We start from the raw sequence: 14,581 nt of genomic DNA, 5'->3' as shown, positions 1-14,581 counted from the left end.
AATTAAATATACTTGAGACTCCACAATCCCCAATCTGACCCTTCATTCTTCCTGAGACTCAACCCCTTCTTCCATTCTGCACTGAAACACTTTTTTCGATGATAGCAGTTGCAGTATATCCACTGTATCTCACCAGCTCTAAACCCACCATCACCGCTCAAAGTCTCCCAGGAGCATTTTGATGGAGCAAGGTCGTTAGAGTCTGACCCAGATGGAATGACAGATCCGCATCACTCTGCCTATGTTAATTTAGGCAGTTCACTCCTCGTTCACAATTGTATTGCTAATGGTGTTCCTAGTACCCCAAAGATCCAATGAATACCTAATTGACCACAAAAGCCCTTAAGAAGTAATTTATTATCACCATCCACATTGTTGTGTTCAGTTACATTCCTGGAGTGGGCATCTAAGACCAGTTCTGACCCAGAGAAGAAATACTTGGACCAGAAATGGCCATGTCAGAGAAAACCAAGAGTTATAACATCAAAGCGGGCAAGATGGGACCCTCAGGCCAGGAGCGGGAAGGTAGTAAGGGACTTAGAGCTGTCAGAATGTAGTAAGGGGTGAGTCAACTCCCGGAATGCCCAGCTACTCCTTGGTTCATCTTGTTGATTCTCAGGAAGGTGCTACTTGAACTCACCAAAGTATCTACATATAAGAAAGTGTCTAGTGACAGAAGGACCAGCTAGATGAAGACAAATTCCTTCCTGTCCTATATCAGCCTTTCTGTTGATAGAGTGGCACTCACTCCAGTTATGGATGATATGATAAGGTGTGTTTTCATGATAGTGTCTGTCATATTCATATTATGGTAAAACTTATTTTAAATGTATTTTCATGAGTGGTCTAGAAGGGGAAAGCAGTGAGTCTTCCTTTTGAAAACACTGAAACTTCTGAAAATTACTTTTGAAATATAAGGTGTGTGTGTGTGTGTTATGTATGTTTGTGTGTGTGTGTGTGTGTGTGTGTTGGATGTATAGATATTAGAGTAAAACATAAAGATGTCAGCTCTCTCCTTCCCCCATGTGGGTCCCACTAATAAAATTCAGATGTTTAGGCTTGACTATAAGTACCTGTATCCTCTCACTGGCACACCTCCACACCTCCACCACCACCACCACCACCACCACCATCATCATCATCACCATCACCATCATCATCTAAGTTGTAAGGAATTTCAGCTTCCAAACTGGCTAAATTTAAATTTCAGATTATTCATATTCTTACACACAACAAGTTAACTATTGTTTCCTACAATTAAATATAAATGTGCACTAGATTTGCAGAAATATTAACTTTAGTATACCACAACCCCTTTTCCCCATAACTCACTTTCTAGGATTCCATTACCAATAGTCACCTGATCCTTGTATCTAAATATAGTAAATGGAAAATAATATGTCTTTCTAAGTAGCATGAGTTCCACATCATCTTTCACCACCATCATCTTCTCTTTGCCACTGTCAATTGCACTTTGTTTGGAACATTGACAATGTATATGGTTATCACCTGTTGATGAGAAACCACCAGAAAAACCCACTGTAAGTGACCAAATATGTTAATATGTGAGAAAATCACATCCTTCTTGGCATAAAGCCATTTGCTAAGTATATTGTAAATCACATTAGAGAAAGCAGGCTGGGACAGACCATGTACTCCAGAGGAGAAGGGGGTACTTTAAAATCTGCAGAGGTTTATTCCTCCAGTGCATGTAAGCCACAAGACTGGGAAATTCTAAAGAATTTGTTATGATTATCACACAAATGGACAGTTTTGTCTAAGAGCACTTCTGTGGGAGCATGAGAGAGCAATAGACATCATCTCAACCATGAGTCATTCACTATGGTGACATTGGCCATAGACATGTTAGAGAGCAATTACTCAATGCTCACACACACACACACACACACACAGAGAGAGAGAGAGAGAGAGAGAGAGAGAGAGAGAGAGAGAGCTGTTTCATTGAACAGAAATGTGCCAAATGCTCTATGTTTGTATTTACTTGGGACTGACAGAGCAGAAAATTGCAGTACAATAAATTCAAAAGAACTGAGAAATGTCAGGGTGTAGGTGGAGGCATCGTTTTCCATAACTGGTTCTTGATTGTGTCAATAAAGATGGCAGAAGTCCATTGCTGGGTGAAAGGAAAAAGGTGGGACTTTTGGGTCCCAGATGGAAGAGAAGAGGGAGGAGTCAGAGCAGGGCGGAATGGAGGAAGTCGCAGACCTCTTGGTCTCTGGTCATATATAGTTTGTAGCCTACACCATGGGCAGAGAACAAGGAGGATGGGGCAGGACATTCTTCACCCAGCCATTGAGTTATCTGGCTAATTGTAAAATATTAAAATTGTCTAGTGTTTTCCATCCACAGAGACTAAAGTGGGCAGGAGAAAGGGCACAACTGAGGGTGTAGGGGGAGGAGGGGGATGGTTGGCAGCTTGGCCAAGCCAGCACAAGAGGTTAAGGGAGCTTGGACTGAGCTCTGGGTAAAAGAGATTTTTAAAATGTTTTTAAAGTTACATGTAGCATTGGGGCTTGTGCGAATGCACTGGAAATTAAAGAGAACGCTGATGAATTTACAATGAAAATAAAAAGCAAGGCATGATTTTTCTCAAAGTCAGACACACCTGCAGTTTTCAGGGTTGATTGGTCAGGATGAAAACAGTGTTAACAGAGCAGACTCATCTAGTACAGCATGTACTGCACGGCTGCTTCTAACTTAGTCGTCAGTAAATTAGATCTAGATAATCTCTATTAAACGAGCTTTTCTGTATATTTTTTATACAGCTTGATCAGTGATAATGTTTTTACCAAGGCACTTTTCAAGGCAGGGTCCAGCTTATGAGTTCCTGGTGTGTGCTGGTAAGGACTGGGAAATACCTGGGGGGAGGGGAGAGTTCAGAGATGGAGAGGGAAGGAGGAAGGAGGAAAGGAAGGAGGAAAGCAGGTCGTAAGAGGCAAGGACTGCTTGGGCTCTTCGTTTCTACTGCTGATTTTTGTAATACCGTGCCTATCAGTATCTTTTGGTTATCTGCCCACAGACTTAATTTAACTTTTGAATTTCAGATTTCTCAGGAACCTGTTTTCCTCTGCCTGCCAGTGAACCATCTAGAAGTTGTTTGGTAGTCTAGCCACAAAGAATACAAGGATTTGTCTCAGGACCTTCAGACCTCAACCTTGCAGGCCAGATCCCTAGTTTGTTTTTAACAATTATTTCACTCCGGGCACTTACATTGTGCCTAGACCTGCTCAGCTCAAGCCTTGGGATTGAAAAGCTAATTAATACAACCCCAGCCCCCATATTCTATGTGGCTTCTATTCCCCACACATTTAAGTCTTCTCTATCTTTCTTTGAAAGCAGATACAGAGCCAGGCAGTGGTGGCCCACGCCTTTAATCCTAGCACTTGGGCGGCAGAGGCAGGCAGATTTCTGAGTTCCAGGCCAGCCTGGTCTTCAGAGTGAGTTCCAGGACAGCCAGGGCTACACAGAGAAACCCTGTCTCGGAAAAAAAAGAAAGAAAGAAAGAAAGAAAGAAAGAAAGAAAGAAAGAAAGAAAGAAAGAAAGAAAGAAAGAAAGAAAGAAAGAAAGAAAGAAAGAAAGAAAGAAAGCAGATACAGTTCAGAGAAACACTGCTCTTCTTTACCTAGAATACTTTTCACTATTTTAAAAATGTTCTCCTCTTCACGTCTCTAATCCACACGGAGCATTCCATAAATTTCACTGATGAACCAAACCTGGCTTCAGTCGGTCCTGACTGCATGCTTATCCTGTGGTGCTCAGGAAGTTCAACACCAGTGTTTTGTATTGGTTAGCCCTGTGTTTCTATAGCAAAATCCCTGCAGCAAGCCAAATGTATCCTTTAAAGGAGAAGCTTATTTACTTAGTAATTCTGAATTTTCAAGGATAGGCTTCCGGGACTTGTCCGGTTCTGATATGGTCCTAATGTCAAGCAATACCACAGTGGCCAAAGTGTGTGCAGGATCATATCTGACAGGAAGCCAGAGACACTCTGGGCATAGCGACCATTGACCTAAAGATCCCTGCTAGGTGCAACCTCTTAAATATCCCTCTACTTCACAATGCCACACTGGAGAAACATGTTCTATCCAACACAAGTCCTTAAGGACAGATTGCATCTAAGTCATAGCACCATTAGACTGTATCTGGCTCAAGAATGAGTGATTTGTGACTAAAACATTGAGGTATTTATTTCATTCTTGATTTACCCTATGTTCTTTGCAACTTTCTCAGATTCTAGCCGCCATCACTGTGAGGATCCTCTTGGAGACAGTTAAGCCAAGGGGGCTTCTTAAAGTAGTTTCAGTGTGAAATATTTTCTCCCTGTGTATTTGTTAAAAACTAAGTTTTTAGCAAGTATTTTTTCCTTGTAGATTTGTTAAAAACAAAGTTATATCAGAATTTTGAATTTTTTCTTTTAAATATCCCTTGGTATGTGACAGATGTGGGTTATGTTTCTTTTGTTTCTCAGCATCCAAACAATTATACTCTGATTTGGCTTGTTTGAATAAAATATGATTACTTTGAATTAAATGCATATATTATGTATGTATATATGTATGTATGTATATATGTAAACATATACACATACTTTAAATATTTACCAAAATGTAATATGTTTGAAATTGTTTCAAACTATCCACATCTCATAGCTGAGCAGGTGGACTAGGGAAAAAGGGGCACATGAGCTATAATTCCTTTACCTACCTTGAGGAAACACTGATCAAATAAAGAAGAATGTAACTAGAAATGCAAAGTTCTTCTAGGGTCACGAGCAGTTGGCTTATTGTGTTTCTCGTAGCCAGGAGTTTTATAGTTCAACAAAACATCAATAAGAAAACAAAATTAAGAGTGTATGAGGTTTCATAGACAACCTAATTTCATTTTGTGTTGAACTTTATAAAGTAATTTTTTTGTTTTTAAAAGGAGTTATCTTTCTTCTTTGCCTTAGTTAGCAGAATAAATTCATTCTCTTTAAAATATACTTGCAGCTAAATACACAATGAAGTCAACAAGCATTCTGTCCACACTCTCTCCTGCCTGACAGAAGGTAATAGAAGAGAGCTCCTGAGCAGTCTTCCCTGATGCCCATCAGAAAACATTCTGCAAGCAACAAGCAGACCAAAGTTCTCTGCAAAGGCAAGCCCAAGTTACTAGGCAAAAAGCTACACAGCACCTGCTTTATATTAAAGCTGCAAGACCCACTCCATACTTTAGGAGCTACACTGACATGTGGAGGAACCATGGGTTTTTTGGTTTGGTATGAAATGGTTTCAATACTTTGCTTAGTCTTTGTCCATATTCCTGAGATCCTATGTATACTTTTAAAAGTACAAATATTTATTTCAATGACCAATAACTTTTTTGTGGGACTGGCAAAGTATTACTATTACTTGAAGTGTTAATATATTTCCTTTCAGGACAATACACTAACATTTAGGTTTTAAAACTATCACAGAAAACTCTCCACAATTGTGTTCCAGATGTAAAGAATATAAGAACTTACTGAAATGTGACCACTGGGGTTTGGAAGAGCAAACAAGATGCAAAGCTCCCTGCTTCATATTCTCTGCCCATCCTCATGTGACATATCAGGCCTTGGGGATATCCAGACATCTGAGTGTGAGCTGCACTTGAAATGATCTAAAAGACTCGGGCTTGCCCATAGTAAGAGGGGACATTCCTGCAAACTTCCTCATGCTGTTCCATAAAACCTGGACTCCCAGACAAACCGCTTTACTGAACCCCTGTTGCTGAGAGATGAGATGTTCTGGACATTGGTGAGTTGTCATATCTGTGGCCTTCAAGCCTCCATGTGAAGGAAGAGCATAGGGAACAGGTGGAAGGATAGTCCACAAATGACTGACTTTAAGGTTTGGAGGCCCTGGTGAGAGCCAGAGGGCTAGGAATCTCAGTATGACTTATGACTTTCTGATTGTCCATAACTCAGAGACTGCACTGTCCAACAAGGAGCAAGGAGAGGCTCTAAGCTCAGCCACCTGCCCTGACCTGCAGCAGTTCTCTCTCTGGTTTTCTGTCCCTGATCCTTACCCCAAGTCTATCAAGGCAGACTTTTAGGAGCTCCCAAGAACTCCCTATTAACCTAAATGTAAATCTTAGATTAAGCAAAGTTTAAGCAATTGTTCAAGACCACTGCAACTTCCTCCCCATTATAGGCAGAATAATGTTCCCTTCCAATGCTGTCCATTTTCTAATTCCTGAATCAGTGGATTCTATAGGTGAAAAGGTACTTGCAGAAGGTCATAATGCTAAAGGTCTTGAGATGGGAGAAATCATCCTGTGTTGTTGCTGTGGGTTGTGAGAACAAGGAGTCACAAATGGACTTAACTACACTCAGAAAGAGGGAAGAGGTCATGGTGAAGAGATAAGGACAGGGTCCCGGCCCAATAGAATCTAAAAGAAGCCAGGGAAAACACACACCTAGGGCCCCCAGAGTGCATGTAATATCTTAATTTCAAACTTTGGTTTCTAAACCAGGGATAAATACATTGATATCATAAAGTACACCTTTTGTGGCAGTATCTTAGGAGAAAACTAGCACAGTCCCTTCCCATTTTCATGCCCCAGCCATTCTGGAAGTATTTGTAGTTATTCAACAAATGGAACCATTGGAACTTCTTAGCATGCACTATTACTTCTGTCCAAAAGATTTCTGTTGACCCAATATTGAAAAACAGAGAATAAGAAATAGAAATAAACAGGAACCCTGTGCTTATGCTGGTAAAAGTAGGAGTTACAGGGTAATGCCAAAGGTAAGCCTATTTTCTAATGCTATAATTGAATGCCATAAACTGGAGAAGGCATAAAGTTAAGATGTTTATTTAGTTCATGGTTCTGGAAATCCATGAACATGGCATGGCATAGTAACTGCTTGGGTTTTGAGGAGGACCATCTTGCTGAGTAATGACAGGGCACGGGCATCACATGGTAGAAAGAGCAAGCTGCCTACTCTGACCTTTCCCCCTCATAAGGGCACTAAGTCCATCACGAGGGCCCTACCTTCGTGACTGCCTTTAAACTTTATTACTTTATTGGGATAAAGTAATAAATAAATAAAACAAACTTTATTTGTTAATTTTTGTTACTGTGCTAAAACATCATAACCGGAAGCAATTTATAAAAGAGTTTGCTTTGGATTATGGTTCTAGAGAGTCCAGAAGGACAGGCCAACATTCTGAGCAAGAAGCTGAGAAAGTAAAACTCAACCACACACAGGAAGTGCAGGGGACGTAGAACGGGGAAACAGAACTGGGAGATGAATCCTCAAAGCTTACTCTGAATGACCTACTTCCAACACCAAGGCTGTACTTCCCAAAGGTTGTGTGACCTCTCCTAACAGCGTCACCACCTAGGACAAGACACTGAAGCCTATGGGCGTGGGTTTTTATTCAAACCACAAACAGTCATGATTTGGATAAATTACCTCCAAATATGAAATTTCAGGGGCACATTTCATAGCAAGCTCTCAAGCTGGAGCAAGCCAAACAATCTGAATATATCAGATTACATATAATTCAGATTATAGGTACAGACATCTACTTTTAATAAAAGAAAAAAAGAAAAGAAAAGATGAAACAAAACCCTAAGGTAAATCACAAAGCTTTCATGACAAAGAGTGAGAATGGTTCTTACAAACACCCCAGGAAGTAGACTATGCAAAGAAAATGGAGGAGACAGATGTAAGGCAGGTGCCATCGGTTCTGGAAAGATCTGCTTGTAAGATGATTTGTCCCTAGGGCAAAGGCAGCTTCTCATGCAGGAGCAAAGTTAGACAAAGCGTACTCCTAACACCTTCATAATCAAGTCCTATGTACCTTTGGAATGACTGTGCTTTCAAAAAGTTAGGTTTACATCCTAACAGAGCTGACCACATATCTTCAGTGCCAGTGCAAAATGATAATGCAGGGACCTTTCTCAAAAGTTGTTAAAAGGCTCCCGATGGTGAGAATAAAGCTAAGATCATGTCCCTTGGAATGTGGAACTGCCCAGGTCTTATGGTCATGGAGGTGACCCTGAAGCTAACGACACCTCCTTCCAGTCAGGAGGGAGGACACTTGGACTATAGCTCTATGATATGAAAGTAAAGATGGGTATACCGGTCAGACTATAGCAAGCAACCGAGTTCTCTTTGAGACAATACAATAGGCCCATCATGGGTTAGGTATTTTGCCTGTAAACTTTGTCTTATTAAATTCTCAGCGTGTAAACATGGTCTAATATCTAGACTCTTCTCTCCTAAATAAAATATTGTATTTCTTTTGCACAAAAGTAACATCATCTCAGTTAAAACAAAAATAATACAGAGCGTCAGTTTCCTATAACGTGTTTGATGATATTCATTGGCTAAGTAGCCAGTGCTGCCTTTGTTTTCTTTTCCTTAGTCCCCAGACCAATGGCGTTATCCTATCTTCTAACTGCACACTTCCAGAATCTCTTCTCAGAGTTTTGATTTAGTACTCACAGAACGTTTTAGTGCAGGCCTACCCAATAACACTCACCATTAGAAGCTTAGAACTAAGTGGTAGGGATTGGTATACCTACTCACTGTAACTCTCCCAGGAATATATACACAGAAGTGTGAAGAGACATGTGGAATCTATAAGATTAATGCCAATTGTCAAAGAATTCACAGAAGAGGTGATAGGTGAACTCGGCATAAAATGTAATAAGGAATGTGTGGTTCTTATCTTCCCACTTGGATCATGTTTATTAATGCTTGTTTTGTGATAATCAAGTATAATTTTTCAAAACGTAAAAGGTTTAAACTACAAAATAATCCTACAAGTCTAGCATCCCAGGAGAACCATTGCTAATGGCTTGATATATTTTTCTCTATTTATCATGTGTGCATATTGGTTAAAAATAGAATTATACAGTGAAAAACATTTTCAACCTGAAATTTGAATATATTAACATTTAAGCCATTCAAATCCTAGTTTTAATAATTTCAAAATATTATGCTATATAAGTAGCATAATTTATTTTATATTTCATTGTTGATTATTATGTAAATTACTTTGAATATCAATGCTACTATTAGCAATATTATAAAGAACATCCACACTCTTCACAGCTAGTATGTGCCTTTGGGTAGTCCCTCTTAAGATTATTTGAGGAAATCAATAAGTAAATTAATTTTTTAAAAAGATTATTTGAGGAAGATGCTGATTATATATTTTAGATTACCTATATTGAAAGTACATTAAAGAGTCCTTCTTAAATGGTGGCATTCTGTGCTAATCTTAACTGTACCTCAGTCACACTAGATTCCAGCTTGTCAGGACATCTATACCCTTCTATATGAACTTAAAAATATACTGTCATAATCACACGGCTTGAAACTTCATACATCCTAAACCTGTCTCAGAATTATCTGTCAGCATTATTTAAATTTGTCCTTTAATTTTGGCTGTAGGAATTTGCTTATCCTGTGTTTACAACATTATAACAAATTTTAATATCTAGTAGACAAATCTACTCCAAGTCCATGCCTTCCAACTAACTTCTCAAACTTTTTATACTGTTTAATATTTTGCTTATTAAGACTTGGGTTTTGTGACTCCGCTCAAGTAATCTATTGTGGATTATTTTATTGCAATTACACAAAATCTATTGATTTGGATTAAAAAATACCTATCATTTTATTGTATCTTTGTCAGATCCAGTAATGGAATGAGCATTTCCAAAAGGCACTGTGAATGCTGGATGTCCACATGAAGAAGAATAGACCTATATCAGTTACCCTGTGTAAATTAACTCCAAATGACCAACTACCTCAATGAAAAACCTAAAATGCTGAAACTACTAAAGAAAGCACAGTGTCCTTTGAGACATAAGTGTAAGAAAGGACTTTCTGAATAGGAATCCATTTGCTCAGGAATAAAGGTCAACACTTAGCAAGTAGAGGCCCCCCACCCCCAAAACTAAAGAGCTCTGTACAGCTAAGGATGCAATCAATTGAGTGAAACAGAAGCCCGGAGAGTGGGAGGAATTCTTTACTAGCTATGCAGCTGACAGAGGATTAATATCCACAATCTACAAGGGACTAAAAAAAAAAATCAGAATCAAGAAAACAAACAACCCAATTATTCAAATACTCTTATGGTTCTCAATAAAACCTCATGTTTTTCTTTCTGTAGATGCTAGATTTTGATAATTCATATCTTTGTATCCTCTAATATGTTATCACTGTTTTGTGGGATACTACTGCTCCCTGTATATTTATCCTGCAGCCATCTACTTGTGATAAACTTGCTTATTAATTCAAAGCATTGTGCAGTGGTTACCTTGGGTTCCCAAGGTGTGTCTAATCATGCTGTCATCCCGAAAACATACTTTTCTCTCCTTGCTCACTAGTCTAACTTTGATTGTTCGTTGTATTTACCTGAACTTTCAAACAATGCTCAGTAGCCATGGCTGTAAGAAAAATTCATCTCCTATTTGTGATTTAGATCCAATTGCCTCTCATGTCTCAGGGAAGTGTGACGTTCGCTCCTCCTCTCACATCTTCTTCATCAGCTTGGTATATGGTCTGTCATTCTTAGGTTCTTAGTATTTCATGACATCTCCCTTCATCAAATACTCTCTCATATTCTGAGAGCAACATTCATAAAAGTCATAGACTTACTGATTTAATGTATTATACTAATGAAGTTGCTAGTATTAATAATTGTCTTGCCATGAGTATAGCTGAGTAGTTCCTCTGATGTAGTATTGAATATAGTTTCATACTCTTGTACTTAGATTTTTCTATATTTTTCATTGACTGATTCTGTTTGTTGCTGACTTAGCTTATTGCCCTCTTCATGTAGAATATCATATTTTTTATGTTCACATTTGCACAAATAAACGTACAGGTGCTGTAAATTTTGGCATGTGGTTAAATGCTAGACCCTGGCCTAGGGCAACATTTGATACACAGTTAACTTGTGAATTAGTGAGTTTAAATAATACATTCAGTAGTTCTAGAAGTTTTTGTTAATAATAATAACTTTTTCTTCACAAAGGTATCGGATTTATTAGCATTATTTCACATACCTATCACAGGATATGTATTGTTTCTTTATGGTTTTTGGTACAATATATTTTGATAATGGATTTCCTCTCCCTAACACCCCTCAGACACTTTCTGTCCATCCACTCCATGTTCTTTCGCTCTCTAATATGATGGGTCTTATTAGATACTCAAGGTCTGTGTGTTGAACTTAATTTTTCCTTTTTGTTTCTATTATTATGATGTATAGATTCTGGAGAGAGAGGGAGGAAAGGGGAGAGGAAGGAAGAGGAAGAGGGAGAGGGAGAGGGAGAGGGAGAGGGAGAGAATGTGTAATGATGTAAAGGAGAAGAGAGAGAGAGAGAGAGAGAGAGAGAGAGAGAGAGAGAGAGAGAGAGAGAGAGAGAGAGAGAGAGAGTAATCACCCATGAGTAATTACAGGCTAGAGATCGACACTGGATGTCTTCTTTAATTAATCTCTGCCTTATTTTTGAAAGTTTCTCACTGAATCTGTAGCTCAGGAATTTGGCTAGATCTCTGACCAGCAAGCCCCTGGGATCCTCCTCATGCATTGTGGTTACAGTTACATGCCACTGTGCCATGCTCATGTTCGCACAGTGAGCACTTTTACACTGAGCACCCTCTTAGCCTCACAATGATTCTTGAGGTAGAAGCAGCAGTGTCTGGGAACTGATTGAAATGAAAATAATTGGGCCTTACCCAGTCACACAAATCCCAGTCTCTGGGTAGGTTCAACAGTTTGTTTTAAATTCTAACCAGGTGATTATCTCACATGCTAAAGAATCTCTTTATGATTTTGTTTAGCAATGCAATAAGAGTCATTTCTGTCCCTGGTCACATAAGAAACTTTCGTTCTTTTCAAAATCATTATGGAGCACCTAGCTCCTTTTCTATGTTCTGGCTACTCAGATCTGCAGGGAGCTAACATGGGTTCCACACTGTGGTGTCTGAATATGACCCCTTAGAGTTGTGCAGTGAAATATTTATCTAGACACACTCTTGACTGATACATGAAAAGCAATGGGTGATGTTATAGTGATCATTAGAAGTTAGAATGATCAATAGAAGTATACATTCCATTTAGGGAGATACATGAAACTGGCCAACATACAAATCTCAAAGTAGGAGTGCTTTGAAGAAACTAAACAGGTTATGATATAGAGAAAGGGTATTTACTATTTAAATCATTGAGTACATTCACCAATTTCGAAACCTGGTAAGCAAAGAGAACCAATCTTTCACCACAGGGCCTCTTGACTGTCCATTGCAGACCCAATGGGACATTGCCAATCTGATTCAGCACTTCAGAAAGCAAAATGAATCCTGTGGTTGCTCCTGACCCAAACCACAGCACATAGGCTACACACAGCAGCTGCCTTCCTCTGAAGTGATATTCTCTTTTTAGCCTCATGTGAGCTTGAGGCTCAAGGAGCCCTAACAACTGCAGACTCCACTGCTCAGAGGCATCATGAGGAATGATATGGGCAGGATCTCCCGGCCTCAGTAGTTTGTAATGCCATGTGATTGCATGCAAACAGTATAAGACATGTTCACAGTGTATATTTGACAAGCAGCACATTTCTGCTTGTCGGTAGCTAAGGATAAAGCAGAACGTGATATTTCATGAGCTGGATTGACTTGTTCCGTTGTTCCCAGGAATTCATAACACCCATGTCAATGAGATAACCTCACACACCACTGAGCAGGGAAGATGCTCCTAGCTTAGAAGGGTGTCAGCATAGCCTCATATGTAAACTCTAAAAGAAAGAGGTCAGAATCCTGGAACCATGTTCTGAATAAAGCAATCTCGTTTTCTTTCTGCCTCCTACTTCTTCTCCAACAGCACACTCCGCAAGTAGAATCTCTCTCATGACTTTGGGTTACTCTTACCCTGAACTCTGTTTCTGTTCAGACCTAATTACAAGTCATGTTAACAGCAACATTTAATTCCATCAATATGTGACCAATTGTGTTATATTGTTTGCCCCCTGATTTCACTTGGTGGTGCAGTCGAGTCTGAAAGGTACTACATTTACAGCACTGCTGTGTGATGGTGCTGGATACAGACTTCTGCTGAGCACCCCCCCCACACACACACACATGGCCTATTATAAAGATGCTGAGCTCATATACCAAAGCCCGTTGAATGACCCACCCATGCCTAAAATCACCAGCTTGTGATTTACCCTTCTGATTCTTCTTGGAAGAGAACACAGTCCTCAATTAAAACCGAGGAGACTAGAAATCAGGAAGTATTCAAATTAAGAAAGTGAGAAAAAAAAGTCCATAGACCAGCTGGCCACACACAAAAACATTACAGTTATCAACTATACTAAGGAGTTTAAGTTTAGATGGTTGTATTTGATGGTTTCCCACTTCTTCACGTTTATAGCCTTCTACAATGGCTAGCTAACTCATTTTTTTTAAATTTGGAAAGAAGGATTTTTTACCCACCCCCACTTATTTCTATTTCTCTCCTTTTCTTTGCAATGGCTGCCGTAGGCAGGAAGAACATTGCTTTCCTCTGCTCAGGTAGAAAGCCCCCAAACAAAGCAAAATACTGTTGATAATTTATTAAAAACCATAGAGCTTCCTCGCATTAGTGCACTTCTCAAAATGAACTTATGGCATGTAAGTGCCCATCCCACAGGAAGGCTAGCTATTTAAGACAGAGGTGCCATCTGCTGAGGGTGACCTTAGATCTAGTGTCTTTGCTTGTCTTACTCAGCTGAGTAGCTCTTCTAAACAGTGTCAGCCTTGGTCGATGTGATGGTCAGAAAGAGTACTCCCTACCCAGAGCCAGCCACAGCCCCTAAAGTCCTCAGCCTCTGTGAGCCCTTATAGCACTCAGCTTATCAATTTACTTGCAAATGGCTCCCTGAAGTATTAACCCAGGTTAATTATTCGTCAAATATGATTATGCAATGGTAATGTAAAAAATCGGAAATGCAGGATGGAATTTTTCACTCCAGCGGTTTGGCAATTGTGGCAGCTGGTGGAGGTGCTGGAGTAATTACAGGGCCATTCCAGCTGGTGGATCAGCGCTCGGGTTCAGAAGGGGACGCCGGAGAAAGGCAATAAAGGGCTGGAGGAGCGGGAGTAGGAGCCGTGCCAATCGACGTGAGGAAATTTTCACAGCTGCTGGTGGTGATAAATGAGAAACGGTGGCCCTACTTCTAATCAATACATGTAAATGCTACTCATTACAGCCTTTATACACACTTCTCAATTAGCCTTTCCTCCCACTGGTAACAAGGAATGTCACGCTTTCTGGACTGTGAAAGTGCTTCAGCGCCGGCTTCACCTGCAGCAGAGCGACACTGCTGGCTCTGGGCAGCAGGTGGGAACTGGAGCACGGAGTCCTACTCAACATCAGCTGAGTCCCAAGTGTCCCCTCTGCTTGAATGCCACTTGTTCACGGGAGGGGGCCACGCCCACATCCTATATAGCACCTAAAAATTCAGAAACAATTTAGAACATTGTCCAGAAGAGTTCTAACCAAATATTCTCTTCCTGCTTAAAAATAA

The 14,581-nt window shown here is 39.8% G+C and overlaps 1 protein-coding gene across 1 annotated transcript in view; it reads right to left on the bottom strand.

Moving 5' to 3' along the window:
- The window catches only part of Pou6f2 (POU class 6 homeobox 2), a 487,667-nt gene that overhangs the window by 335,293 nt on the left and 137,793 nt on the right, over positions 1-14,581 (bottom strand). The window lies entirely within an intron of this gene.

The sequence above is a fragment of the Apodemus sylvaticus genome, chromosome 14 (genome assembly GCF_947179515.1).
Source record: "Apodemus sylvaticus chromosome 14, mApoSyl1.1, whole genome shotgun sequence".
Classification (NCBI taxonomy): Eukaryota; Metazoa; Chordata; class Mammalia; order Rodentia; family Muridae; genus Apodemus; species Apodemus sylvaticus.
Note: the sequence above shows the minus strand (reverse complement) of the source record. Positions and strands in the feature narration are given on the sequence as shown.